The 27,833-nt window shown below is 42.8% G+C and overlaps 1 protein-coding gene and 1 long non-coding RNA gene across 3 annotated transcripts in view; one reads left to right on the top strand and one right to left on the bottom strand.

Moving 5' to 3' along the window:
* Positions 1 to 18,117, top strand: part of LOC137571828 (uncharacterized) — a 65,294-nt gene extending 47,177 nt beyond the window's left edge. The window contains exon 3 of the long non-coding RNA XR_011031446.1: positions 17,993 to 18,117. This is a non-coding gene — a long non-coding RNA (uncharacterized lncRNA). The remainder of the gene's footprint in view (positions 1 to 17,992) is intronic.
* The window catches only part of IMPG1 (interphotoreceptor matrix proteoglycan 1), a 538,528-nt gene that overhangs the window by 117,503 nt on the left and 393,192 nt on the right, over positions 1 to 27,833 (bottom strand). The gene's annotated exons all lie outside the window — the stretch shown is intronic.

Genomic DNA, 27,833 nt, shown 5'->3' on the forward strand with positions numbered 1-27,833 from the left:
AACATATAATCACAATCAAACTAGTACTTTAGCTATCAAATATCTAGCTAAGTGTAGGATTACAGCTCCAGCTGGTCCCGGCACACTTCAGGATCTGACTACGGATCTGGGTGCTCCCACGAATGTGATCGCACGCCAGACAAAGAGCAAGTGAACAACCAGCAGTATATATACTCTAGGACCTTTCCAGGACCTCCCTAATTGCTGGTCCAATGAGAGCAGTGGAATTTGTCAGCTGACCCAGCTGGTCAGCCGACACCCTTCTAACTGCTATTTAAACTCTGCCTCTCTGCTCGCGCGCGTGTAAGTCTGAATCTTGGTGGACTATCAGTCCCAGCCACACCAGTACTGTCATGCAATGTATCTAGTGCGGGGGCCGCCTCTGATGCGGATTCCGCCGCACTGCCTATGCGGCACGCGGCGTTTTTTCCGCGTTGTGACGCCATGCTGGACGCGGAAACAGCCGCCTCACCTCGAAAGATGGCGGCTTTTCTGCGTTTCCTTACAGTACCCCCCCCCCCCCCCCCCCCCCCGAGGAGTGGACTCCGGACAACTCCCACCAGGTTTCTCGGGGTGTAAGGCATGAAACTCCCTTTTTAATTCGTCTGCATGCATGCGCGTCCCCGGTACCCATTGCCTCTCCTCAATGCCATACCCTTTCCAGTGCACGAGGTATTGTACCGAGTTTTGTACAGAGCGTGAATCTAGAATCTTCTCCACCTCATATTCGTGTTGGGCATCTACCAAGACAGGAGGAGGAGGAGTGGGACCCACCTGGACTGCTGGCTTAAGAAGGGACACGTGGAAAGACCTCACCCCCCGCATGTTAGAGGGAAGATCAACGGTGTAAGTAACATCATTGACTTTCCTGACAACCGGGAATGGACCCACAAACCTGGGACCAAGCTTATTCGAAGGTTGTCTTAGGGTCAAGTGACGTGTGGACACCCAGACCAAGTCTCCTGGTCGGAACTTCCACTCCAGCGACCGTCTTTTGTCAGCTTGACCCTTCTGACTCAAAAAGGCCTTCTCCAGGTTACTTCTAACCGTCCCCCAAAGGTCCTTCAATGACTTTTGCCAGGCCTCCAGGGCTGGGAAAGGAGTGGAGGCTATAGGTAATGGGGAAAATTTGGGTGATCTCCCCGTCACCACCTGAAAGGGAGAGAATCCGGAGGACGAGTTTTTTAAATTATTCTGGGCAAATTCTGAGAAGGGCAGAAATCTGACCCAATCGTCCTGCGCCTCTGCCACATAACACCTTAAAAATTGCTCTAAAGACTGATTTATTCTCTCAGTCTGGCCGTTGGTCTGTGGGTGATAGCCCGATGAAAAAGATAGCTTTATGCCCATGAGGTGGCAAAAAGCTTTCCAAAACCGTGAGACGAATTGGACTCCCCTGTCTGAAACTATGTCTTCGGGAATGCCATGTAAACGGAAGACATGAGTGATAAACAACTCGGCCAATTCCTGAGCCGAGGGGAGTCTTTTCAAAGGCACAAAGTGGGCCATCTTACTAAAACGGTCGACTATCACCCAAATGACCGCCATACCTTCAGACCTGGGAAGCTCGCCCACAAAATCCATGGACAGGTGGGTCCACGGCTCATTCGGGGTGGGCAAAGGCTGCAACGTACCGACAGGTGCCAGCCGGGAGGGTTTACTCTTGGCACATATCAAACACTCTTTTACGTATTCCTTACAATCCGCTGCCAAGGAAGGCCACCAGGCGCATCTGGCTATCAAATCCTGTGTCCTGGATGCCCCAGGATGCCCTGCGTTCTTATGTGCATGAAACATCTCAAGAACCTGCAGGCGAAAAGGCAGAGGAACAAACAGGACCCCTGCGGGCTTCCCTTCCGGAATGTCTTGCTGAAAGGGAGCCAATGTTTCCCTCCAATCCTCCCAAGTTTCAGTGGCTGCCAGTATTAATTTCTGGGGAATAATGGTCTCTGGAATGGAGGGCTGTGCTGTCTCTGACTCAAAACATCTGGATAGAGCATCCGCCTTAACATTCTTGCTCCCTGGGGTGTACGTAATAATGAAAGTAAACCTGGAGAAGAACAACGACCATCGAGCCTGGCAAGGGCTCAACCTCTTAGCCCCCTCGATGTACTCTAGGTTTTTGTGATCGGTGTAAACCGTGATGGTATGTTCAGCTCCCTCTAACCAGTGTCGCCATTCCTCGAAAGCCAATTTGATGGCCAAGAGCTCCCTGTTTCCAATATCGTAATTCCTCTCTGCAGGGGAGAACCTGCGAGAGAAATACGCACACGGGTGCATTCTACCCTGCAAGCCTGACCGCTGTGACAGCACAGCCCCCACCCCAACCTCCGATGCATCTACCTCCACAATGAATGGGAAAGAGGCATCCACATGTCTGAGGATGGGTGCTGAACAGAATAGGCCCTTCAGGGTGGCAAAAGCATGTAAAGCCTCAGGAGACCAGTGAGTGGTATCCGCCCCCTTCTTAGTGAGGCAGGTAAGGGGAGCAATGACAGTGGAGTACCCCTTTATAAACCGTCTATAGTAGTTGGCGAAGCCAAGAAAGCGCTGAAGGGATTTCAACCCAACCGGCTGTGGCCACTCCAGAACAGCGGAGACCTTGGCAGGATCCATAGACAGGCCTGTGGTGGAAATTATGTACCCCAAGAACGCAACAGATGTTACTTCGAAGATGCACTTCTCAAGCTTTGCGTATAACGAGTTCTGCCTTAACTGATTTAACACAAACCTCACATGGTTTCTATGTTCAGTGAGGTTGTTGGAGAAGATAAGAATATCATCAAGATAAACTAGTACAAATTTCCCCAACACCTCCCGGAATACCTCGTTAATGAGTTCCTGAAAAACGGCCGGAGCATTACATAACCCGAAGGGCATCACCAGGTACTCATAATGCCCGTCTGGTGTATTAAAGGCCATCTTCCACTCATCGCCCCTTCTTATACGTATCAGATTGTACGCGCCCCGCAAATCTAGCTTAGAAAAAATCTTAGCGTCAGTAACCTGAGTGAACAAATCATCTATCAGTGGCAACGGATAGCGATTCTTTATAGTAATCTTGTTGAGACCGCAATAATCGATGCAGGGTCGCAAGCCTCCGTCTTTCTTTTTGACAAAAAAGAACCCTGCTCCAGCAGGTGACCGGGACGGGCGAATGAAACCCTTGGCCAAATTTTCACGGATGTACTCCTGCATGGCCAATTTTTCGGGCCCTGACAGATTGTACAAGTGACCCCGGGGGGGAACACAACCTGAACGGAGATCAATGGGACAATTGAAAGGACGATGTGGGGGCAATTTATCAGCTGCCTTGGGACAGAACACATCGGAAAATTCTGAATACTGATCTGGTACCCCTTCCACCTGAAATCTGGTTTGCCCCAAGGTCAACTTCCCCAAACACCGCTGAAAACAACGAGGTGACCAAGTGGTTAACTGACCCGTGGCCCAGTCTATTTGAGGTGAATGAAGTTGCAACCACGGCATGCCTAGGATAATAGTTGAGGTAGACATGTGCAATACAAAAAACGATAATTGTTCCCCATGCAGTGCCCCTATGGTGACCTTCACCTCCGGGGTCTGTGACAGAGCATGATTCCGTTGTAGAGGGGAATCGTCTACTGCCGTGACCTGAATGGGGGGTGTCACAGGAGTGAGCGGAATACCCAACTCCTGAGCAAACTTAAAGTTCATAAAATTGGCCGCTGAGCCTGAGTCAATAAAAGCCTCAGTGGCCACAGATTTCTTCTCCCATGTAACTGTACAAGGGAGAAGCAATTTCTTTTCTTTAAGGGGTGCAAATGGCGTGCCTAGGGTGTCACCCCCCCACTACTCCTAGGCAAATTCGTTCCCCGACTTGTTCGGGCAGTTGATCCATCATTCTCCGCCTTCGCTCCACCTGTGTCAATTTCGAACAACCAATCTGCATTGGTTCGGGTGGAGGCAAGGCCGGAGGAGATGAGACAGTCGGAGGTGGCGTTACTAAGGGTGCAGCGGAGGGTGCCACATATGATGTTACCCTGGCACGGTGACTGCCCCGAATCTGCCTCTGATGGCGTAATCGACGGTCGACTCGAATGGCCGATGTGATGGCCTCATCGACTGTCCTGGGCTCGGGCAAGGTTAGCATTAAATCGGAGACCTCCTCCGACAACCCAGACAAGAAGTAATCCATGAGGGCAAAATTATCAAATCTGGCCGTGACTGACCATCTGCGAAATTCAGCCGCGTAATCCTCGACTGAACCCCTGTCTTGCCGCAAAAGTTTGAGCTTCCGCTCAGAGGTTGCCGCAAGATCAGGGTCATCGTAAATTACGGCCATGGCCTTAAAGAATTCCTCTACCGAGGTCAGAGCAGTATCGGTAGGAGGCAGGTTGTATGCCCATGACTGGGAGTCACCAGTCAGTAAAGTTTTAATAAAGGTGACCCGTTGGGTCTCAGTCCCCGAGGATCGGGGTCTCAACTCGAAGTACGATAACACTCTACTCTGAAAATTCCGGAAGTCAGACTTGTGGCCGGAAAATTTATCTGGTACGGGCATACGTATGTCAGCACTAGGAGGGGATCGCACTGAATCAACTGACGTCTGGAGGGTTCGCACAGAGCCTGATAGGACATCAATCATAGTCTTGTGGCTACCCAGCACTTGGTTGATGTTTTCCACCGAAGTGGCAAGTGCGCCCAGACGGTCAGTGTGCGCGTCCATTTGCATTTTTTGGTCTGGCGTTCTGTAACGATCGGTGGGCGCAGAGAGTATCTGATTACCGGTGATCTGCAGTATCGCCGGAAATACAGATATATACCAGATTATAAGTGATCTGCAGTCTCACCGATAATCCGATATACAAACTAACCTCTGTTCGCCTGAGTAGAGTGTAGTGTTTTGGTGTAACAGTAACACTAGGAGGCCTAGGCCTCAGTGCAGCAAGGAGAACTGCACGGATTCCTTCCGCAGACCTGAGCTCTCCAAGACGGGAGGAGTCAGACTGACAGTAGGAAGGAAAGTCCGAGAGTGACACTCAGGAAGAAGTGTCACTAACAGGACTGGGAACCGCCTCCAATCGTGAGGTCGGTTCTCGAGGTCAGACAAGCCAGGTCGTACACACACGGAAAGATAAAGTACAAATACAGTAGGCAAAGGCGGAGTCAAAGTACAGGCAGGGTTCGGCAACGGGGTATCAGATATATCGGGGTACAAAATCAGGAGGCAGAAACAGAGTCTAGGAACGAGCCGAGGTTCGGCAACAGAGTATCAGAAATATCGAGGTACAAGGTCAGAGTTCAGGAGGATAGTCGAGGCAGGCAAAAGTCATAACATATAATCACAATCAAACTAGTACTTTAGCTATCAAATATCTAGCTAAGTGTAGGATTACAGCTCCAGCTGGTCCCGGCACACTTCAGGATCTGACTACGGATCTGGGTGCTCCCACGAATGTGATCGCACGCCAGACAAAGAGCAAGTGAACAACCAGCAGTATATATACTCTAGGACCTTTCCAGGACCTCCCTAATTGCTGGTCCAATGAGAGCAGTGGAATTTGTCAGCTGACCCAGCTGGTCAGCCGACACCCTTCTAACTGCTATTTAAACTCTGCCTCTCTGCTCGCACGCGTGTAAGTCTGAATCTTGGTGGACTATCAGTCCCAGCCACACCAGTACTGTCATGCAATGTATCTAGTGCGGGGGCCGCCTCTGATGCGGATTCCACCGCACTGCCTATGCGGCACGCGGCGTTTTTTCCGCGTTGTGACGCCATGCTGGACGTGGAAACAGCCGCCTCACCTCGAGAGATGGCGGCTTTTCCGCGTTTCCTTACACTATTCCACTAAAGCACACGTACATATTCAGCATGGGGACGCGAACACTTGTGCACATGTGCACTCGTGCATCCTGGCATTTGAACCCTTTAACCCATGGCATGAAGTGGTTAAGGTTAGAACTTTTTCTATCACTGTCTTTGTACCCCCTAGAGATTCTTTCACTTCCAGTCCTGGTGAATCACATTAGTCATGTAACCTGCATTTTGGACAGGCTACAGATATATGAGAGCAGCAAGGGCATAAATATTCTTTATATCGGATAAATCAATAAAATGGAAGTTTGGCTGAATGATATTTATTCATTACTTTCACTTGAAGTGACTTCACTGAAATCCATTCAGTGGGCATCTTAAATTCAGATTCCATGTTTTAATTGTTTATTGAAACACATCCACCAGTACACAGTTTTTGCTCAGCGTACCATAAAATGTCTGAGTTTGGGTGATTTTACGAGCGTCATAGCAGATTTTTAAACAAATTAGAATACAGCTCCTATCCTGCTATTACAGAGGTAATTCTATCAAAGTGACAAGACAATGACTGGCCATACGATAAGGCGTCTTCTTGGAACGTAACTGAAAGGAGCTCTCTTTTCACACACAGTTAAGCATCTGTTGTAATTTGTGATTTTTTGTTCTTTTGTGTCTTTACCATTCTTATCCACAGGGAACACAAACAAATAAATACATGACCAGGCTGCAATTTAAGATGTCCTTGTCAGTACAATAGCTTCCAAAAAGTTGTAGACAAAAATAAAGGCAAGCACTGAATCAATGTCATGAATATTTAACATGCTGTTTCTTATTAAGTTTAGTATCTTCAGTAATCATACAATATTTATTTTATCAAGCAGCTGACATAATCAGCTGTATTTTCTAGCTAAATCCTAAAATTTACATACTGTTTTGTCCCCTATTGATTGTTTTATGGTATATAGATTAAATTTATATTCATGTTGTTCAATTATTTGCAGTTTTGTTAAGTCCAGCTTTTTAATTCACCTTCATAAAGAGGGCATTTCACTCTAAATTTATTTTGCACAAAAAACTAAAAAAACTAAAAAGAAATTCAAAACTAAATGTAGTCAATGTTATGTTCTTATTGTGTAACAAACTCATTTTAAAGGGTCTTTAAGACCTTTCTTGCAGTGTTTATATGCCTGCCCTTTACATTAAACACTCATTTTAAACCTGTAATAATCATAGCTATATTGCTTTAACTGACCTCATATCAATGGTTTAGGACAGTGATCTGCAATCTCGGCTCTCCAGCTGTTAAGGAACTACAAGTCCCACAATGCATTTCCCTTTATGAATCATGACTGTGGCTGTCAGACTCCTGAAATGCATTGTGGGAATTGTAGTTCCCTAACAGCTGGAGAGCCAAGTTTGCAGATCATTGGTTTAGGGCAGTGTTGCTCGGATACCCCCCAATCACGGATTCAACCTATTCGGCCATGGTTGAAAAAAAATCCGGAAATGGCCTGATTAATTTACGGATTTGAAATGAACTCACAAATTCGACCTGGATTTTTCCAGTGAATGAGGCAGTCATGGAAGTTCACGGCCGTGATCACGGAAAAGCATTTTAGGTAATAGCAAAGTCCCCATACATGCTACAATCACCATAACGGTGAGATGTGGCTACAACTTTAAAAAAACTTCAAAAAAAAACGTTTAGTTTTTAAGAAAATCAATTATAAAATTTCAAACAAAAAAGTATTTGTAAGCCGCCAAAACCCGCTGACTTTAACAGTTAATAGCAAAGCCCCCTTACATGGTAGGAACACCAAATTTGCCAGATATGTTAAGAAGAACAGTGGGGACAAGATGAATATTTTGTTTTTCAAAAAGACCTTATAGTTTTTGAGAAAATCGATTTTAAAATTTCAAAGAAAAAAGTATACATTTAAATGCGGTTCTTAGTGAAAATTTCCTGCCGACTTTAGCAGTTAATAGCAAAGGCCCCTTACATGCTAACAACAGCAAATTTTGTAGGATATGTTCAAAAGATAGTGGGAAACAATATATATATATATTTTTTTATTAAAATTTTGGTTATGCTGATAGTTGGAAATTCCCCCCCCCCCCAAAAAAAAAATGAGGTGGGGTCCCCCCTCCCGAGCCCTCTTGTCCCCCATGCAGGCTGGAATAGCCAGAATGCGGAGCCCCGGCCCTCTGGGGCTTTGCACCCTGAGCTATACTAGCCCGCATGGTCCATGGTATGGTGGGGCTCTGGGGGAGAGAGGCGGCCAAGCCTTGCCCTCTTCCCCGGAGCCCTTGTCCAATCCATGCAGCCAAAATTTAAAGAAGGTTTGGCCACCCCTCTCCCCCAGAGCCCCCCATACCATGGACAATGCGGGCTGGTATAGCTCAGGGTGCGAAGCCCCAGTCGGTTGTGGCTCCACATTCTGGCTATCCCAGCCTGCATGGGGGACAAAGGGTTAAAGAGGCTCGGGAGGGGGGACCCCACGTCATTTTTTTTTTTATTTCCCTCTATCAGCACATTTTTTTAAATAGTGTTTCCCACTATCTTTTTAACATATTCTGCAAATTTGGTGTTACTAGGATGTAAGGGGCCTTTGCCATTAACTGCGGAATTGTTTCACTAAGAACTGTCACTATCACATTTTAACCACTTCAGCCTACAGGGTTGAAATTTTTTTGCATCTGAGCAACTTTCACCTCTCATTCATTTGCCAATAATTTTATCACTACTCGGCACAATGAATGGATCTATATCTTGTTTTTTGTCCGCCACCAATTAGGCTTTCTGTGGGTGATACATTTTGCTGAAAATTAATTTATTCTAAATCAATTTTAACAGGAATATTAAGAAAGAAATGGAAAAAAAATATTATTTCTCAGCTTTTGGCCATTATAGTTTGAAATTCATACATGCTACCATAATTAAAACCCATGTACTTTATTTGCCAATTTGTCCTGCTTATTACACCATTTAAATTATGTCCCTATCACAATGTATGGCGCCGATATTTTATTTGGAAGTAAAGGTGCAATTTTTCAATTTGCGTCCGTCACTATTTACAAGCCCATATTTTTTTTAAAAATATATTAATACACTCCTTTGACATGCATATTTATAAAGTTCAGACCCTTAGGTAACTATTTATGTTTTTTTTTTATTATTATTATTGTACATTTTTTTTTTAATTAAAAATTGTATGTGGGTAATTTTTGGTGTGGGAGGTACCATATATACTCGGATACAAGTCGACCCCGTGTATAAGTCGACCCCCAAAATTTGACCCTCACAAGGTGGATTTTTCCAATTATTCAAGTATAAGTCTATAGGTAAGTCTATAGGTAAGCCAGCCAGGTATCTGCCTCCAGTATAGGTAGCCAGCATAGGTAGGTAGCCAGTATAGTTGCCAGTAGCATAGGTAGGTAGCCAGTATAGTTGCCAGTAGCATAGGTAGGTAGCCAGTATAGTTGCCAGTAGCATAGGTAGGTAGCCAGTATAGTTGCCAGTAGCATAGGTAGGTAGCCAGTATAGTTGCCATTAGCATAGGTAGGTAGCCAGTATAGTTGCCATTAGCACAGGTAGGTAGCCAGTATAGTTGCCAGTAGCATAGGTAGGTAGACAGTATAGTTGCCAGTAGCATAGGTAGGTAGCCAGTATAGTTGCCAGTAGCATCGGTAGGTAGCCGGTACAGTTGCCCCCATGTATAGGCTGCAGCGGTGGGGAGAGCGGGCATGGAGGCAAACATCTCACCTTCTATCCTCCATCTATTTCCTCTCCCAGGGATCCCATGCATTGATACCAGCGTTTCCTGTGATGACATCATCACAGGAGACGCTGGTATCAGCACAAGGGGATGCGTGGTAAAGGAAAGTAGATGGAGGATAGAGGCTGTGGAAGGTGGGATATTTGCCTCCATGCCCGCTCTCCCCGCCGCTGCAGCAGTCTCCTCTCACCATCGACCGCTGGGAGCAGTCTCCTCTCTTCTGCTCGCTTCTCCTCCACTCGCGCGGTAACTTCCGCTCCCGACGTCATGTGACATCGGGAGCCGGACCATCTCTTAAGGGGGTAGACGCGCGAGTGAGGGAGAAGAGAGGAAAAGAGAGGACACTGCGCCCAGCGATGGATGGTGAGTAACCCCTCCACACACACCCCACATCCATAACACACACCCTCACCCCACTCAGGCTGTAAGTCGCAAAATTTAGGACTATGCGACTATAAGTCGACCCCCCCACTTTTGTACTTTGAATCAGTCCTAAATTTTGCGACTTATACCCGAGTATATACGGTAAACCGTTATTTTTTAATGTAAAAAAGTGTATTTGTGTAATGTAAAATGTATGTGGGTGTAGATTTACTATTTGGCCACAAGATGGCCACAGTCAAATAGTCCTGGGAGCGATCGAGCTCGCTCCCAGGAAGAAGATTGAAGCAGGAGAATTTTTGGGAACGCAGAAAAGCTGCAGCGTCTGGAGAGACGCTGTCGGCTTTTCTCTGGGGGGGTCCGATCAGTGAAAGGGATCTATAATCCCTTTCACTGTTCGCTGGGCTAACGGCCGGTAGCGGGAGCACGCACGAGGGGGGCCGCAGGAGCTTGCGCGACCCGTGGGAGTGCGTGCAGCCTAACTCGACGAAAAATTTCGTCCAGTTAGGCTGAAGTGGTTGTATATATTTTTTCCTTGAAATTTTAAAATCGATTTTCTCAATAACTATAAGGTCTTTTTGAAAAACAAAATTTTCATCTTGTTCCCACTGTTCTTCTTAACATATCTGGCAAATTTGGTGTTCCTACCATGTAAGGGGGCTTTGCTATTAACTGCTAAAGTCGGCGGGAGATAATCACAAATTAATCTTACCATTATCCCCACGATCACGACTGTGTTTACATTCCGAACATTTGTAATTACAGAATTTCCGTGGCGGACTTCTGTGATCCAGAATCAATCACGGCGTTAAATACCAAAGCCGCATAGTGAAAAAATGCTTGTGAATCATGGCTAATCCGTGATCACGGAAAATATCTGCCCATCACTGGTTAATGGCTCATTCATACTCTGTATAGTGCTGTCAGTTCTGACACACTGCACATTGTGTGGGGTTTGCATGGTAACAGGTAGGTACATAGCTTTCATATTACCATCCCCATTACAGTCCCACATTACCATGTGTTGCAATATAACTACAAGCGTAAACAAAGCCCTAGGCCAAGTTCACAGTGGCCATTGCATTTCCTGTGACAGGAGGAATTCAACAACATGGATCAGGAGAGCGCCAATGTGCGTTATGCTTGCATTGTGCTGGGTACAGTAAATGCATGTAGTGGTAATGTACTGCATGCAGTGCATTACAATGCCGCAACCCGTTATACCACAACATTCCTGCTGCACTGTGAACATTGCATAGGTGGCGCTTTGCAGTGTGCGGCAAGCCAGGTTACAAAGAGGCCACTATACTGCACCACAATGCATCACTGTGAATGTTGCTTAAATGTCTTCTTTACGATCAGGGGCATAATAATAGACCCTGCAAGGTATACAGCCGCAGGTGGGCTCAGAAGAAACAGGGGGCCCGTGGGGGGATACGTTTCTTTTCCTTGTCCTGAGAGACTGACAACGAAGGGCACGGAGAGAAAAAACTTTCTGCTCCCTGCACAATTCTGCTCTCTGCACAATTGTTCTAATGACTACATCTGTTCAGCCACTGATAAGGAATAATACAAAGTTTTGCAGACAAAAATTTGTAGACAGTCCCTATTCAACGTTCAGCAGGCTTTTGTGTACAGCGCCCAACCTCTCTACCCCTCCCCAAGTGCACTGTACTGTAGTGATGCTGGAGAAGTCTGCAGAGCCAGTTCTGCTCCATCAGTTGGACAGAGTGAGTGTAATAAGAAGCTAAGTCTGGAAGCATAACTCTCTGTCAGTTTTCTGTATGCATTTTCTGCAAACCATGTGTGTCTGTATGTGTGAGAATATGCATTTTTATCACAGAAGCTGATGTAATTGATAGAGAAAATGCCTGAAGTGCTTCACTGCTGTCTGTTTTATATCTGCATGGGGAAAACACATTTTTTCAGTTTACCTGTGCAGAAAGCGAGGGGGTGGGAGGGGGCCCCATCCAAAGTTTTGCAAGGGGGGGCAGTGATTTCTAGTTACACCCCGGTTTATGGCTGATTAATGCACAGGATAAAAAAGACTTAATTTAGTCAAATACAGCAGGTGTACATGACAGTACCAGGAGTGATGCTCTAATTAAGGAACTAAATTAACTTTTGAGGGTCACTGGCTTCTCTGGTAAAGTCTTGGCCAGGATGAAAATAGGAGTACTATGCACAGGAAGTGTTTGAGAAGGCAGATCACAGGTACTACCCCATGAAAATGAGTAACATTCTGTAGTCTAAAGCCATGTACATATGTTAGATGGTTCTTGGCCAAGACGGCTGGTTGGAGGGTCACATCTGATGAGAATCCAATGTGTATACTGAGGCCCTCGATCCCCCTCAATGGATAATCAAACAATCTACCTGGCCAAAAGCATTGTTCTTCTACTCACCCCATCCATTCCTTCATGCATCATGTTATCAATCCTCCACCTTCATCCATAGCAATAGCATGTGTCTCTAGCCTACAGGCTTGCAATGTATCTGTACAGTAAAAGACCCTGAACTGTCTGTCACCCAAGCGATCAAGTGCCAATCCTCTTGGATGACAGAAGTTGAAGTTGTGTATGCACCCTGTCTAACTGTAGCAAATTATTCCAGCTGTAAGATGTTCCGTTTCCACCACAAATTGAGCACAGATTCTAGGCTGGCAAGGTAGTGCAGTTTCATATTCAATCAGTTATGGAAATCTATCCCTGACATTAAAAATCTATCAATTGACATTGAAATATGTATATATTTTTAAATCATTTTACAGTTACAAAAGTAATTTTTTGATGTTTATAAAATCAATATATTGCAGACAACTGGCTGAAAACATTTATACAAAGAGGATGCTTTAGAATTCTGGACTGAGGCAGTACAAAATACAGTATTGCTCTACTGTATAATAGAAATGAGCCAGAATAACTGAAAGAAGAATCAAGCACAGAAGATTGCAGCACACTTTCAGACATAAAACATAAGTTGCCATCCTCTCACACTGCAGCCAAATTTAGCATGGAAAATGATTTTTTCTGCTGCCATCATCCTGGATTACAGGGTATACTGCAAGTTAAGGAAAGGGATAAAGTGAATATTTATGCTCATGTTCTGGGTAACAAAATGTCTTACAATTTTTAATGTGTTTTTGCTTTGCTGTCCTTATATGAATATTTTTTTGGCTTTTCTGTGAGTGTGAAAGAATGGGCAGAAAAAAAAGTAAAACTAGTATAGACATAACATTGACAAAAAACAGCAAGGGGTATGTCTGTAAGAATTGCAAACAGAGATAATCATAATTTCAACAATGTGCTTTAGGAATACATTATTATAATTCCAAAGAGACCTTAACCATGCAAATATGAAATGTTAGATTGTGTTATAGGAGCCAGGAAAGCTGCTGGGAATCTGCTTTATATTCCAGGCTTATAAGCTGGATGCACCCTTTTGCATAAAGACACACAGCTTCAAATGGTAGATATTTTGTGCAGATGAAATGCAGCAATGTGGTGCCATTTAGAAAAGCAGACAAACTTAAATGTCCTGAATATTAAAATAGGTGTTTATTAGATGAAGGTATTTGCACTGCACTTTCACTGAAAGGGCGACTATAGTGTCTTCATATTCAGCTAACTGTTTATTTACCAAGGCCAAACCTGTGATGTCTATGGAAATAAAATACACCTGTCAATGACATTTGAAAGTTATGGATCAGGGGTGTGACTAATGGGGAAGCAGCCCCTGCAGAGCTGTGAAGGGCCCCAAACTACTTACTCTCCTATGAAACAGTTGTTCATCCTCCAGATTACATGTTGCTGTAGCCACACTTGTTTTGGAATGGGGGGGGGGGGGGGGGGAGAGGGAATCATGATTGCCACACTATGGCCCATGGTAGATATGACATCAGGCTAAAGAGGTCAATAAAGGGAGATGGAAAAAAAAGCTAAAGGGGTGTAAACATTGAAGGAGAGGCATCAAGGTTTTGCTTGGGGCTCTATGATTCGTAGCTTCACTCCTTCTATGGAGGCTGCCATCTTCTTTCCTTTAAAAAAATGCTAGCTGTACTGCTCATTCTCTGGCTATAATACATTTAAACCTTCTACTGGAGCAGGTATACAGATCAGCAAGTTAGACATAGACCTATGGCCTTGCTGATCTGCACACCTGTTTCAGAATAGTGATTCGCTGAACAGTGTTTGTACAACACTCCTTACCAGAACTTTCGCCCATACGTTAAGGGTGACCGTAAAACTAGCATTTGTAAATATTTTAATTGCAAAAATACTGATATATCCTGAAAACATAGAGATAAGTTAATTGACTTTTTCCATAATTGGGCCTAGACTACAATGGACATTTGACTATGGTAGGGATTAGATTGTGAGCCACTCTGAGGGACAGTTAGTAAGATGAATATGTACCCTGTAAAATTCTGCAGAAGATGCCAGTGGCAGTACGATATAAATACTAAATACTGTATATTTTGGCATATAAGACTACTTTTTAACCCTTGAAAATCTCCTGAAAAGTCAGGGGTCGTCTTTTATGCCGGGTGTCATGCCCTGTCTTGTTACTGACTCTCAGATCTCACTGCTGAGGACTGCAGTGAAGCGGCGCAGGCGCACATGTGAGAGATCTGAGAGGCAGCGAAGGAGGCAAATAGGATACAAGGGTTGGCCAGACAGGTGAAAGATGCGTGTTTTATGGGCACAGCGCGATCTATTCTTCCATATCGCTCTGATAAACAGGTAGACAAGGAGAGCTGACCAATAAACTTAAGGAGAGGGAGAGTTGACCAATCCAACCAGTCAATCACCTATATACTGTTATATACTGGGTACCACATACAGTACAGCACCAGTATCTATTCACCCATAGCACCAGCATATGATGTTTTTTAATTTTTATTTGGTGTGCGTTTGAAGAGGGGTAGTCTGATACGGCGAGTATATCCTAAACTCTATATTTTAACTGGAAAAGTTGGGGGGTCGTCTTATACGCCGGAATATACGGTAATAATAATAATAATCTCTGCAAATGCTGAGCATAAGAGTACAGGCTGATTCTGGCTCATTTTGTAATCTAACCCTTTGCTGAGACCAAGTTGTACTGCATTTTTAACAAAAGCATCATCAATAATATCAAGTATATTCATCATTATTAAAGAGAAGTTATTCTTTTAGTTACAATTATTAGTAGAGTACACTAAAATGTCTGTTGTTCCAGTGAAAACATTATATTTCCATGGCTATGCCAAATATGTAACCACCAGCCAGGTCAGTCATAAAACCTTTTAGTGATAAGAGAATTAATGAGTGAGACACAGTTTAGATTATTACAAATAATCGTCCCATGTGATACCTATTTTATATTAGTTTAAAGGGAAAGCAGCTGGAGAAAATAATTCAAGAATAGTAAAGCAAAACAAGATGCTTCTTTTGGTGCCCACTAACAATAGCTGAGTCCAGTGTTTCAGAATAAGTGAAGTTGTCAACAGAAGAAACAACCATTGCCACATATTTAACCACTTGCCAACCTCTGCCACACTTATCTACGCCCCTTTAAAATTCACCTGTGTCACAGGGGCGTAGATGAGCGACTCCGGTATTTCCCTGCTGTGCGCGATTGCACGCGAGATCGCGCTGATCTGTGATTGGCTGATGTGAACATGTGTTCACAAAGCCAATCGAGGTGCTTGCAAGTTTGAATGAGCACTGCCAAAGCCAATGGCAGTGCTCATACATTCAGAATGTTTATAAACATTGTATCAGTTACTATGCTGTTACAGTCACTAAGATCACTCGTGAGAGGATCTCAGATAACTAGAACAGCATAAGTGAGTGATCAGCATCAGTGAAGTTTTTTTCAAATAAAGTATACCCCCATTAAGCCCATTAACCCTTGCCTCCCTGAAATGTGAAAATTGCTGTGGTTTTTAGGTGAAAAACCCTGTGGTCGAGAAGTTGTTAAAGGGGCATTGTCAGCCACAAACCAAATTCCATTTTCCCACTGCTCTGTGTTTAATATGCAGCCTGCATCCTTACCCTGCATTGCAAGCACTCCAATCTATTCAGAAATGTTTCTGCTGTAATAAATCTTATCTCAGTCAGCCTGGCTCTATTTTTGCCATTGCCAACGAGTAGGAAGCTTGTCATCACCCCTCCCACATTGCTGCTCCTCATTGATTGGCTGAGAGCAGTTCAGTGAGCTGCTGAAATCTGGTCTATGATGTGCTCACATGTATTTACAAAGCAAGCTAGCCATGACAGTGAAGTTTCTAGTAGAAAAAGAGTAAGGAAGGAAATGACATCAGGATTGTCTTCAGTCAGAGGGAATCAAGATGGCAAATGCCAGGAACAGAATTCTCTTTATTTACTAAATAAAATTCACTGAAATCAAAACATGGAAAGTACAATACATATGTTATATAAGTAGAGAACTACTTGTTCTACTTACTGTATATATGTGTTTGGTTTTTTTTGTTGGGATAGTATGGCGGTCCCTGCTGCTATAAGATAAATTAAGCTAGAAGAAACCTGACTAGGGCACAGGAGGTTGAGAAGTTGACGCTTAGGACCAGTAGGCAAAAAGCTTAGAATAGGAATTTGGCTCAGGGCAGCAGTGCAAACATGACACCCCAGACCTAATGCAAGCATAATAAGGGTGCTATTGCCCTGCAGTCTTCAGGTCACCAACATAAAATAATAATTTAAATCCACTTCATTGGTGTTATTTTTACTGTAGCTCTTGCTTCTGTTTGCAGTGTGTTAATTTCATTGTCCAAACAAAGTTGATCATGGGCAGGTTTGGAGTGTGAGAAATATACTTTGCGCTGCATGTTGGCATGCTCACTGAGGAATGCAAACAACAAGGAGCGGGTCAGATTGAGGAACCAGCCAACCTGCGGAAGTCTCAATGTTAAGTGCACATTTCATAGTCACACATTCACGACAGATTACCACTGTGTGTAATACTCTGTCTGAAGACTTAAGGTAGCCATACATCTAGCGATGATGGGCAGATTTGACCAAGAGACAAGTCTCTCTCTAATCTGATTAGAGAGAGATCTGTTGGCTAGCCATACACCGCAGGCCAATTCCTGATCAATATCATGCTGAAATTGGTCCAGAATCGGTCTTATGACGCCGCATCCAACTGTCTCGCCGCCCCGACGCTATCCCCCTAATGTTAAATGTCCCCCTTGTGATACATTATCTGTCTGCGGCCTCTGCTTGTTCCCCCCTGGCTTGCAGTTGCACTCTGTTCTTCATACACTCGCGCCACATGGTTGCCTAGTAACGTGGCCATGCATGTGACGTCTGACGTCATACGCACGCCCTTACTAGACAACCACATGGGGCGCATGTGTATGTAGAGTGGAGTGTGCCTTTCGTCAGGTTCATTGATAATCCCGAAATTGTACTCTGTTAATGCCACGCACCCAATCAAGCAAGTAGGCCCAACATCTTGCAGCATGTGTGATCGACTTATGTGACCAATTTTGTCCTGACATTGTTGGCATTGTTGCTCAGGCATGCACTTAGCATCACCAATTTTCTTCCGATTTGATTGTAATAATCGAACTGGGTGGTTGATTAGCTGCCAAGTCGCCTGATGTATGACTACTTTTGGCCCAAAATTGCAGAGATTATAAAAGATATCAACAGGGGGTTTGGAATGTCCTGGGCAGGTCTCAGTATGTAAAACAAAGACACTAGAATATGAGTGTGATAATGATAACAAAGGAGATATTTCCAGAAAAAAGTACACAAACTGGTCTAGAGCACACGGTGGCCGGCTAGTGTCACATCCCCGGCATGTACAGCATTCCTTCAGCATTATTTTGTGTAAATAATTCTACATGTTAACAGCTTAAAGTGTAAGCAGAAAATACTGATATAACTTCTCTAACACTTCTTATTTTTTTATTTTTCAAATGCGGAGTTAAATCTTGTATATTTTAGTTGGTACAGTTATTTTTGTGCAAATACATTAGAATTCTTGGTTTCACAGTGATGCTATATTTCTCCTTCTCTCATTGCAGATTTTATCATCTCTACTCCTTCTGTGTTTTATATGAGCATCTCAACATTTTTGACTGTAGGTGGGCTTTAACTATGCTGTCAACATATACACAGAATAAAATAAGGTGTATCCAATCCACTTGAATCTTGCACCAGATTGATGTCTGAACCTGCTCAGTGATATTTATTCTTTATCGATTGCCTCATCAGCAGATGCAGTTATATCACATCTCAAGTGGTGCTTGTTTCTTGTGTTGCCTGCTGATCCTTGAGTGACAACATCGTACAAACACAGCTCTGCTACTGCTGCCGAATGACTGCTGTCATCTGTCAAAAATCCACCCATGTTTGGCGCAAAAGCTGCAGGTTTTCTTTGTGTTTTTCTCATAGTGTTACAATGTTTGTGAGCATCATGATTTTTGGGTCATAGAGCCAGTGTTGCTTCAGGCAGCAGAGATGTCATTTGTATGTAAGATGAGTGTATGTTATAGAAAAAGAAGTGCTGGGTGCAGAGATATCTCTGTTGATGGAGTTCTTGAAGATGTTTTACTGTCTGAATCCTCTTTTTAGCCTGTCAGTGAGGATTTGCAGTAAATGAGATGAGTGAATACTAGCTGAACTCCTTAGTGTAAAGCAAAATCATCTCTGTGGTGACCAAAGATTGATATTGATTACTAGAGATGATCTAGAGCTTTGTGTGAAATTAACGAAAGCAGAAGTTACCTGGTTCTGTCCTATTAAAAATCTGGGGACTTCAGTAGTCAGTGAAGGGATAACCTTAAAAGAGGAAGAACAGTGGTTGATACTGAGCTTAACGGTCTTCATTTTGTGGGATTAGAAAGCATAGATAAGAGGTTCAAGGAGCCTCTAGCCTATGCTATTGTTCTTGTTCTTCTTGGGTAAGTACTAGATTCTGGATGTAAGTCTTTGGTTTTGCTGGATTTTTGTAAAAATTAAGGAAAACAAATTAAGGAATTTTGGTTTCAACTTCTCATAACCTCAAGATCTAGATCGTGTCATGAAATTTTAAAATGCTATGGATTCAACATCAATATGCAGAGAGAAGGAGCACGCTGAAGATTCCCTGCTTGCACATCTAGTTTGTGACTGTCCTGCCCTCCCCCCTTCCCCTGCTTTGCAAACAGTACTGCAGCAGTGCCAGCATTTCTGCTCCTTCCACTCTATGGATTCAACATCAACCATCAGTACAGTAATGAAGCCACTGCTTTTATGTCTCTGGCAGCACTTACATAGGAGTCAAACAGTCTGCCAAAGTAAGAACCAAGTTATTTACACAGTTGTATTACAGCCACAACTGAGGTTGCTGCTCAGTCTCTATTGTGTCAGTGTCTCAAGATGGAATATTGCTCTAAGAGCTATGTAAGCTTCTTTTTAATTTGGCTTCAACCTGTCCTCATGCATAATTCTTACGCTGTATTATTACAACTGTGGCCATGTTAACTTCTAGCGATATATGTCTTTCCCCCAGGATACCTGACTTTGGTAATATCCTTGTGGTTTTGTCTGAATGAATACATCCTATAACGTAAAATGTTTTACTTCAGGACCTTATGTAAGGACTGATTGGGATTTTTGGTGTGTAGGTATTTTATCATCATAAAATCCTTCATTTTGATGTTGTTTTGCTTCTACATTAAATTTTCTTTCTACAGTTTTTGGAGGGTTCTCTTCCGTTGTTGGCAAAGTATTGGCTGGTGCCCACCAGCTTGTGTACATTATGTAACTTAGAAGTCTCCTGAGACCTGGGGCCCACACTGCTTTATTAAATGTTTCAGAAAAGAAGAAACAGATTTGCCTGGAGCAAAAGCATAATACAATGCAATATAAGTGTATGTCTCATCTCTCAGTCCTCATGTCTTGGTATTATTCTCAATTTCATAGGCTTCACTTATAGGCCAGATGCAAAATTTTTATTTGACAATATAGATTAATTGTTTAACTAGTTTTTTTTCCAGATACTTTGATACTCAACTCATGACATCCAGGACGTTCCTTAACTTCTTTCAATAATAAGTATGAAGTGAATAATGGTGACGCAAGTAAGAAAATTTCCCAAGCTTTTGCAGTCCGAGCACATGACACATTAAAAATGATAACATATGCAAAGAGAAAACGAGAAGATGGAAATAACAGTATTACATGCAAACTTCTATGAAACAATACAATGTAGCTGCGGATGCCTGATGCATTTGTTCCACCCAGATGTACAGTGAACTCTCTCCTTCTGTATGATAATCAGTCAGAATCCATCTGGAACTAAATTGCTCATAGCAGAACTACTTAAAAATTGTCTTATACAAGGGCCACAGGCAACAATTACAGCCCGCCGGGTCAGGGGGAATCTGCCGTACATAGATGCTAATGTGCCACTGATTGAAAGTGACAAAGGGAATTGCTGATCAGAAAAGAGAATTCTATGGGCAATGATAGGTCTGCTGGTACGTTCAGATGAAAATCAGAAATACAAAGCCTAGCTCTTTATCTTGTGCACCAAGTATTTTGCATTGAACTCGGCAAATTATTGGCCAGGCCAGTCCATGACGCCAAGTAAATAGTCTTCCTCAGGTGGCATAAGTCTGGAGGCGGCCCGGGGGGAGGGTTGAGCAGGAGGGGGTAGTAGCGCAGGAAGGAGGAGCAGCGGGCACAAAGAGGTGAGTCAATTATTCCTTGCCCATTGCCACTAACACACTGCTCTAATATCTGGAGGGGGGATCGCAGTAGAGGGTACTCCAGGTGAGAGAGGGGGGGGGGTCTGGCCTTCCTCCCCACCGCTGTGTGCCCACCGCACCTCCTTCCTTGCTAACCTATACTGGAGCAACTATTCTACCTATACTGAGGACAACTGTACTAGCTACCTATGCTGGAGCAATTATACTACCTGTACTGGGGGCAACTATACTAGCTACCTATACTGGGACAACTATATTACCTATACTGGGCTGGGCCAACTATTCTACCTGTACTGGAGGCAAGTATACTAGCTACCAATACTGGGGAAACTATACTATCTATACTGGGAACTATACTACCTATACTGGGGGCAACTATACCAGCCATCTATACTATGTCAACTATAATACCTATACTGGGGCATCTATACTAGCTACCTCTACTGTGGTAACTATACTACCTATACTGGGGGTAACTATAGTAGCTACATATACTGGGGCATCTATACTACCTATACTGGGGGTAATTATACTAGTTACCTATACTGGGGCAAGTTACCTAGTGGGCACATCCTCAAAAGATTGCCTCAGGCAGCAAAAAGTCTGGAACCGGCCCTGGACCTGGTTGTAAATGCTTAGCTTCATTATTTCAGTCTTTATTGGGTTGATTGTTTGCATTATAATTTGACTCTTTGCACATTTTGTTTTTATTTATACTTACGAGTAGCTTTACCAGATTTATATATTTACACAAGTACAGTTTTGCCTTCAAAAACAACAATCATCCTCATACATCACGATTCATACTGGCTTCCCTCTTAGATCATGCTTATACAGTACTAGTAGACCTAAGCCTGTTTAAAAACGGGCTCTAGGTCTGTCACCGCTGCCAACTGTCAGCGCACACACACACACCTGCCGGCCGTGAGCACGCGCACACACGCCCACCCGGCCGCCCCCCTGGCCTGTCCTGCTCCTGGCCTAGGCTGTCCGTGCTGCACATGCACAGTAGCACAGTAGCTAAAAAGCACGGACACGCACACACACAGGGACGCAGAGACTGGATTATTGGATTATTATATAGGATACTTTCTATTTTCTAACAGTTTACTCTACTACAGTCTCCAACTTTTCAAATAATTATCGGTCTTCCCTATTTCCTGGCCCTCTGGTCTCCAAGAAATGAGACATTTGGCCTATCCATATATGTTCTTGATACTGATGATGGCCTCTGGCACTGTCAGCTGAAAAGCATCCTTCAAAAATTAAAGGAAAAATTAAACATTTAAAGCTTTTTGGCAAGCTAAAAAAGGGTAAAAACTGATTTCACAAATATATAACTTTATAGCAAGCTGCCACGGACCTGTATCAGGCTGGAATTATGGAAACAGAAATGGGAGGGAGTTTTCTGAGCTGACAATTCCCGGTGGCCATGGCAGCAAAAAGCTGGAGGTGACATGACATTTGTTTAACGTAGTACTGCATATATGGGTATATATAGGTTTGTTTCAACTTCCCTAATTAATGTTGTTGTACTTGGCTAGTTAGACTGAGTGCTCCACATTAGGCTTGCTCTCTCTGTTCTTACAAAGAGCCTTCTCGATGATTTGGCCACCAGGCTCCATGCATTGATGCGTGCACACTCACACTCCACACTCATGTTCACACTTCTGTGAAGTCCTGCAATCACAAACACTAACACTAATTCCTTTCACGTATCTCTACTGGCTGCTGTTGTGAACGAGAGCAACTGCTCTTCTGGTTGTTCATTTTCAGAGTTTGCAGGAAAGAATGAATCACATAAGCATTCCGGTTACTAAGTATAGAGAAGGTGACATGTAAGAAGTGGCCTTCCTCCCACTGTATTAATTTATCACTCATAAATGCATTATTTATTTCTCAAGGGGAAGCTAACAATTAATGCCCTATGTACTAATTTTGGAGGAAGGGCATTATCACACTTTATTATATTGATGGGAAATTATTTTTACACTTCATGAAACAATCAGTTTAACTTTACATTATCATAACGAGGCACTCATAAACGATTGCCATGCTAGACAGCAGTGTGGTACATCCACAATAAGCACAAACAGATGACACTAATAATCCAAGAAATATGAACTGAAGAATGATAATAATATGGCAAGTTATACACTAAGTAAAATACTGAAAGCACTAGAGATAACTAAACCAATGTGTAAGGGAAAAAAAAACGTGATCACTATCTGTATCATATTACCAACCACACATCAAAGATATCATAGACTAATAAGCTCTGCACATAATTGAAATAATGGTCAACCAAAATTATCATTTTTTTTTGTTTCTGAAGGTCAAACAGGCCAATCATCTCTCTGCCGTTTTAGTCCATTCTGCTCTACGGAGAGGGGGCAACCAGGCAATGTACAGCAATAGCAATTGGGCATCAGGGGACATTTTTAGGCACTTAGAAAACGCACCCTGAAACAACCTCAAATAATCATTTTGGGACACAAAGTAGAAAGTGTGTACAGACATTTGCTGAATCATTGCCTATATTCTCACTAAACTGTCTCTAATTTTAACAGATTAGCTTGATTGATAATCTGCTGATGGCTCTTGCTGGAACTATGATTAATATATGCTAGAAAACATTTTTCCTCAGCTAATATTAGAAAAGACACTACCTGTAGTCTTCCATAGAGATCAAAAGGAATCTAAACTGAGAGAGATATGGAGGTTTCCTGGCCAGTTGCCTGGCAGTCCTGCTGAACTCTTTGGCTGCAGAAGTGGCTGAATCACACACCTGAAACAAGCATGCAGCTAATCCAGTCTGACTTCAGTCAGAGCACCTGATCTGCATGCTTGTTCAGGGGCTGTGGCTAAAAGCATTAGAGACACAGGATCAACAGGAGAGTCAGGCAACTGGTATTATTTGAAAAGGAAAAATCTATATCCTTCATCAGCCACCTGTAGCTGTCATGTCCCGCACCGTCCTCCTCCGATCACCCGTTCCCCGCCACCGGCACCTGTCAATTATTCGTCTAACAAGACGAATAGAGTGCGCTCCTGCTCGCGTCTCCAGGAGCTTACTGCACAGGCACAGTACAAGGTTTTTTTGTACTGTGCCTGCACAGTAAGATCCCGGAGGAGCGAGCAGGAGCAAGCACGAGCACAGCCGCAGTCACGTTAGATGCGCAATTAGACTGAAGATGGCGGCAGGGAACGGGTGATCGGAGGAGGGCGGCGTGGGAAATGACAGCTACAGGGGGCTGATAGAAGCCCCAGGTAAGTGTCGGTTTTTCTTTTTTCCAGCACTCCACAGAACCCCTTTAAGTTGATGAATAATGCAAACTGGCAAATATTTAGAGGTAGAGGTATGCTCTCAAAAGCAGTAGTACTGCTATTTCTTAATAATTAACATTAGGAGCATTGATGGCATATAATATACTGTATATGTAAACCTGTAGTAACAAAGCCAAGTAATTATTAATAGATATTCCTGAATACTCATCAAATAAAACACTTACATGGTGGCTACATGGGAGGAAAGAAAAGCCACCAACTGGAGGGCATCACAGTAATGACTATATGTTTTATTATATATTAGAATTGTTTTTTTTAATTGTGCAGGCAATCTGCTATGCCACGTGGTCAAATCATAGAGAAGGGTTTTGCAAGAATAGAGAGAGTAAGCCTAATGTGGAGCACCTAACCTAATTTTTAGCCAACTACAACAATATTAAATAGGCTATATACCCATATATGTAGCATATATATTAATATATGTAGCACTATATTAAACAAATGTCACCTTCAGCCTCTTTCAGCACTCTAAAAAAGTCAGAATGCTTGGGATGGCATCTGACTCCTTAGTCTTAGGGTCCTTTTACACTTAATGCGTTGGTATGCGTTAGTAGGCGTTTGTACGCATTTTTTCCACAACAGTGCATTGTAAAAAAGATTTCAGTTAAAACACGTATAGTGGGAACTGTGCCATAGGAAACCATGGGTATTACTTTGAAAATCAGTTTTCCTTCAGTTATAACTGAGAGCAACTGATTAAGTGTAAAAGGGACCTTACCCTGTCTATCTTGTATCTCCACAGAAATGAAAATTCATGGCCTACCAAATCAAATGTGTATGTTCATGTAAACACTTCTAGACACACTTAAAGGTAGCATTTTTATTACTTAAGATACGTACACATAGTATGGGTAGGACAACCCTACAGGAAATGTGTGCTCTACAGATATGTTGTTTGGGTAAGATAAGCAGTGTGGCTTCTGGCAGGTGGAGTAAGCATGAGACCAATTTGTCTCTGGATCTCTAAGCACCCTTGTGAAGCACCTGTACACATGCTGGATTCTCCACAATCAGCATGTTTACAAGGCTTTAGTAGGCTGCTGCTCTACGTGTGAATTTCTGATGAATTTGATAAATTTCTGCGATGCAATTTAATAACATCATATACAGTATATTACACTTACAAAGAGTGGTTTGCTAAAGGGAACTGAAAGCCACAGCAAAAAATGTTTTTAAAATGAACCTCCCCATAAGAGAGGTTCTTAGCTGAGTATTCCATCGGTAAGCGGGGGTAGCATCATTACTTACCAATGGGGTGCTGCTCATCTGGTCTCCCCATCTGTTGAAGTTGGGCCACCTTCTCCTAAACTTGCCACAGCAACCACAGTTTGCATATGCCCGGCTAGAGAAGATGGAACATCCCAAATGGATGGGGGAATTAGAGGAACAGCAGTCCGTATGTAAGTAATTACACTCCCCCACCCCTCAGTGGCACACTCAGTTAAGAACCTCCCTTATGGGGATGTTCGTTCTAAAAAATGTTTTTGCTGTGGTGCTTGGTTGCCTTTAAGGAAATACACACTTGCTTGCAACACAAAAAGTATTTAGAATGCATTTTAATACTGTATCAAACATAGAATGCATGTAGTTTAATTGAGAGTAAAATCCAGTTGTAAAGCAGTTATGCATAACATGATGTACTACTACAGAGGTAAACTGCAAAATCTATTAAAGTTTCATATTGTTTGAAACTAAAAGAAAAATCTGTGTCACATTAAACATTCCACATTTTCTTGAATCTAATGATCTGTAACAAATAATTCTGAATTAACAGGAGCCTGAACTGTCAATGTCTTTTTAAAATAAAATCACTTACTATGTTTTCCTCTCAGGCAGTATTATATACCTATCCTTGATAGCTGTGGGTAACAGCTGCTGCTCCCTGCTCAGTCCCCCTCCTTTCCGTGTAAACGTTCTTATCGCTAGAAGGCCTCGAGGTAGAGATTAACTGTTGAAGCTGGCCATGCACTATTCAACCATGAAAATACTATTTTTTTATTGACTCTTTGACTGATGCCTAGTTTGAGAATCTATGTCTATCATCGATTGCAAGGCCACCATACACGGGTTCCATTCAATTTTTGAGGCAAAAACGACTTTTGAATCAAATTTGCATAGCTAAAGTAACATGATATGATCACTGTCATAGAATTATATTGCATAGCTGCTATATTTATTTATTAAAATCTATCTATTGACACTTTCTCACCGCTCTATGCTTCTGCTATGTGTACAACTGAGTTTCAGCACTGCTAGGAATGTTTACTAATTGTGGCTGATAAGGAAAAGTAAACAAAAGACAATGTAATCACCTCCTTGGCATCAGAACTAAGCTTCCCACTGAAGAAGAAAGTGCTGTGTTAATAATGTTGTGCTACCATTTTTTTTCTGGTAGTAGGTTTTATGCGATAAATAAGGTTTTAGAGCAAAGAAATGCTGAGTTTCTTACCACTTTAAACAGTACCTGAATTGACATGTAATGAGATAAATGTGTATGTGTGGCCCCGGGCCTAAGTAGAACTAGGCTGTGTTCCTTTTTTCTAGCTGTAAGGGTTAATAATCTAGGACAGAGTTCCCCAACCCTGTCCTCAAGGCCCACCAATAGTGCATGTTTTGTGGAAAACCACAAACATGCACAGGTGAGGTAATTAGTGTCTCAGTAGAGCTGATTAACTACCTCTGTGGATTACCACAAAACATGCACTGTTGGTGGGCCTTGAGGACAGGGTTGGGGAACTATGATTTAGGACACTTTCTCTGCAGTCAGGCTGGATTGTCATGTAACACTCACTACTACTTAGAGCACATACATAACTTTTGCATCATGGCAGAGAAACATTTCTAGAATTTCACAAAGTAAGACTGTGGCCCCGAAGTCGCAAACATGCAGAATGAAGCATTTTCGGAGTGCTTTCTTTCATGGGATACAGTATCAAAAATTGCATTCTTAAACTGATCAAAGTTTCAGGACGTAAATTCTATGTCCTAATTAGCCCCCCTGTGTGTTCTAGGACGTAGAATCTACATCCTGCATTAATGCCCGCTGTCTGCCACCGCCGCGCGGGCACGTGAATGGTAAAGTGAATGATTGTTGCTGTTAGCTAGCAACAATCATTCAATAAGGTTAGAAAAAAAAGTTGTAAAAGTAAAAAAAAAAAAACATTTAAAGTGACAGTCCCAATAAAATAATAAGTATTTTTTTAAATTCCCCATTGATTTTTAACCCAAACTTAACCTATTAACCCGTTATTAACCCCTGCAATACCTATGCCTGTTTATAAACGTTTAATGACTGCCGCCAGTAGCGATCAGATGTAATCGCTAGGGCGAAAGTTTCAGGCCCCAATGCTCTACAGATGCAACACTCTACCATTGCATCTGCACAGCTCTATGCCCCCTGAACTGTCGTGATAGCGAACACATTCGATTGCCACAGATGCGCAGATTGGGGATAACGGTCTGCCACATGCTCAGCTAGAAGTAAAATGTGGCATGTGGGGTATCATTTTAATCGGGAAGGGCCAAATAATGTATTTGTAAATGTTTTATAACTGTGGGATGTGTGATGTGAAAATTAAGAAGGGTGAAAAATGAAAACATTTTTGTTTTCTGCATTTACGCCTAATTTTCCCCATAAATGGGCTATAAAACAAAATAGTTTTGGGACAAAATATTACCCAAACAAAGCCTAGATTGTACTGAAAAAAAACAGGATATGTATCACTAAGATGGCATAGATAATTAAAGAGTTACTGCTGTATCAAAACGCCACAGCTAAAGTGTCAAAAATGTCAGGAACTTTAAGGTGTAAAAACCGTGGATT

The sequence above is a fragment of the Hyperolius riggenbachi genome, chromosome 4 (assembly GCF_040937935.1).
Source record: "Hyperolius riggenbachi isolate aHypRig1 chromosome 4, aHypRig1.pri, whole genome shotgun sequence".
NCBI classification, from domain to species: domain Eukaryota; kingdom Metazoa; phylum Chordata; class Amphibia; order Anura; family Hyperoliidae; genus Hyperolius; species Hyperolius riggenbachi.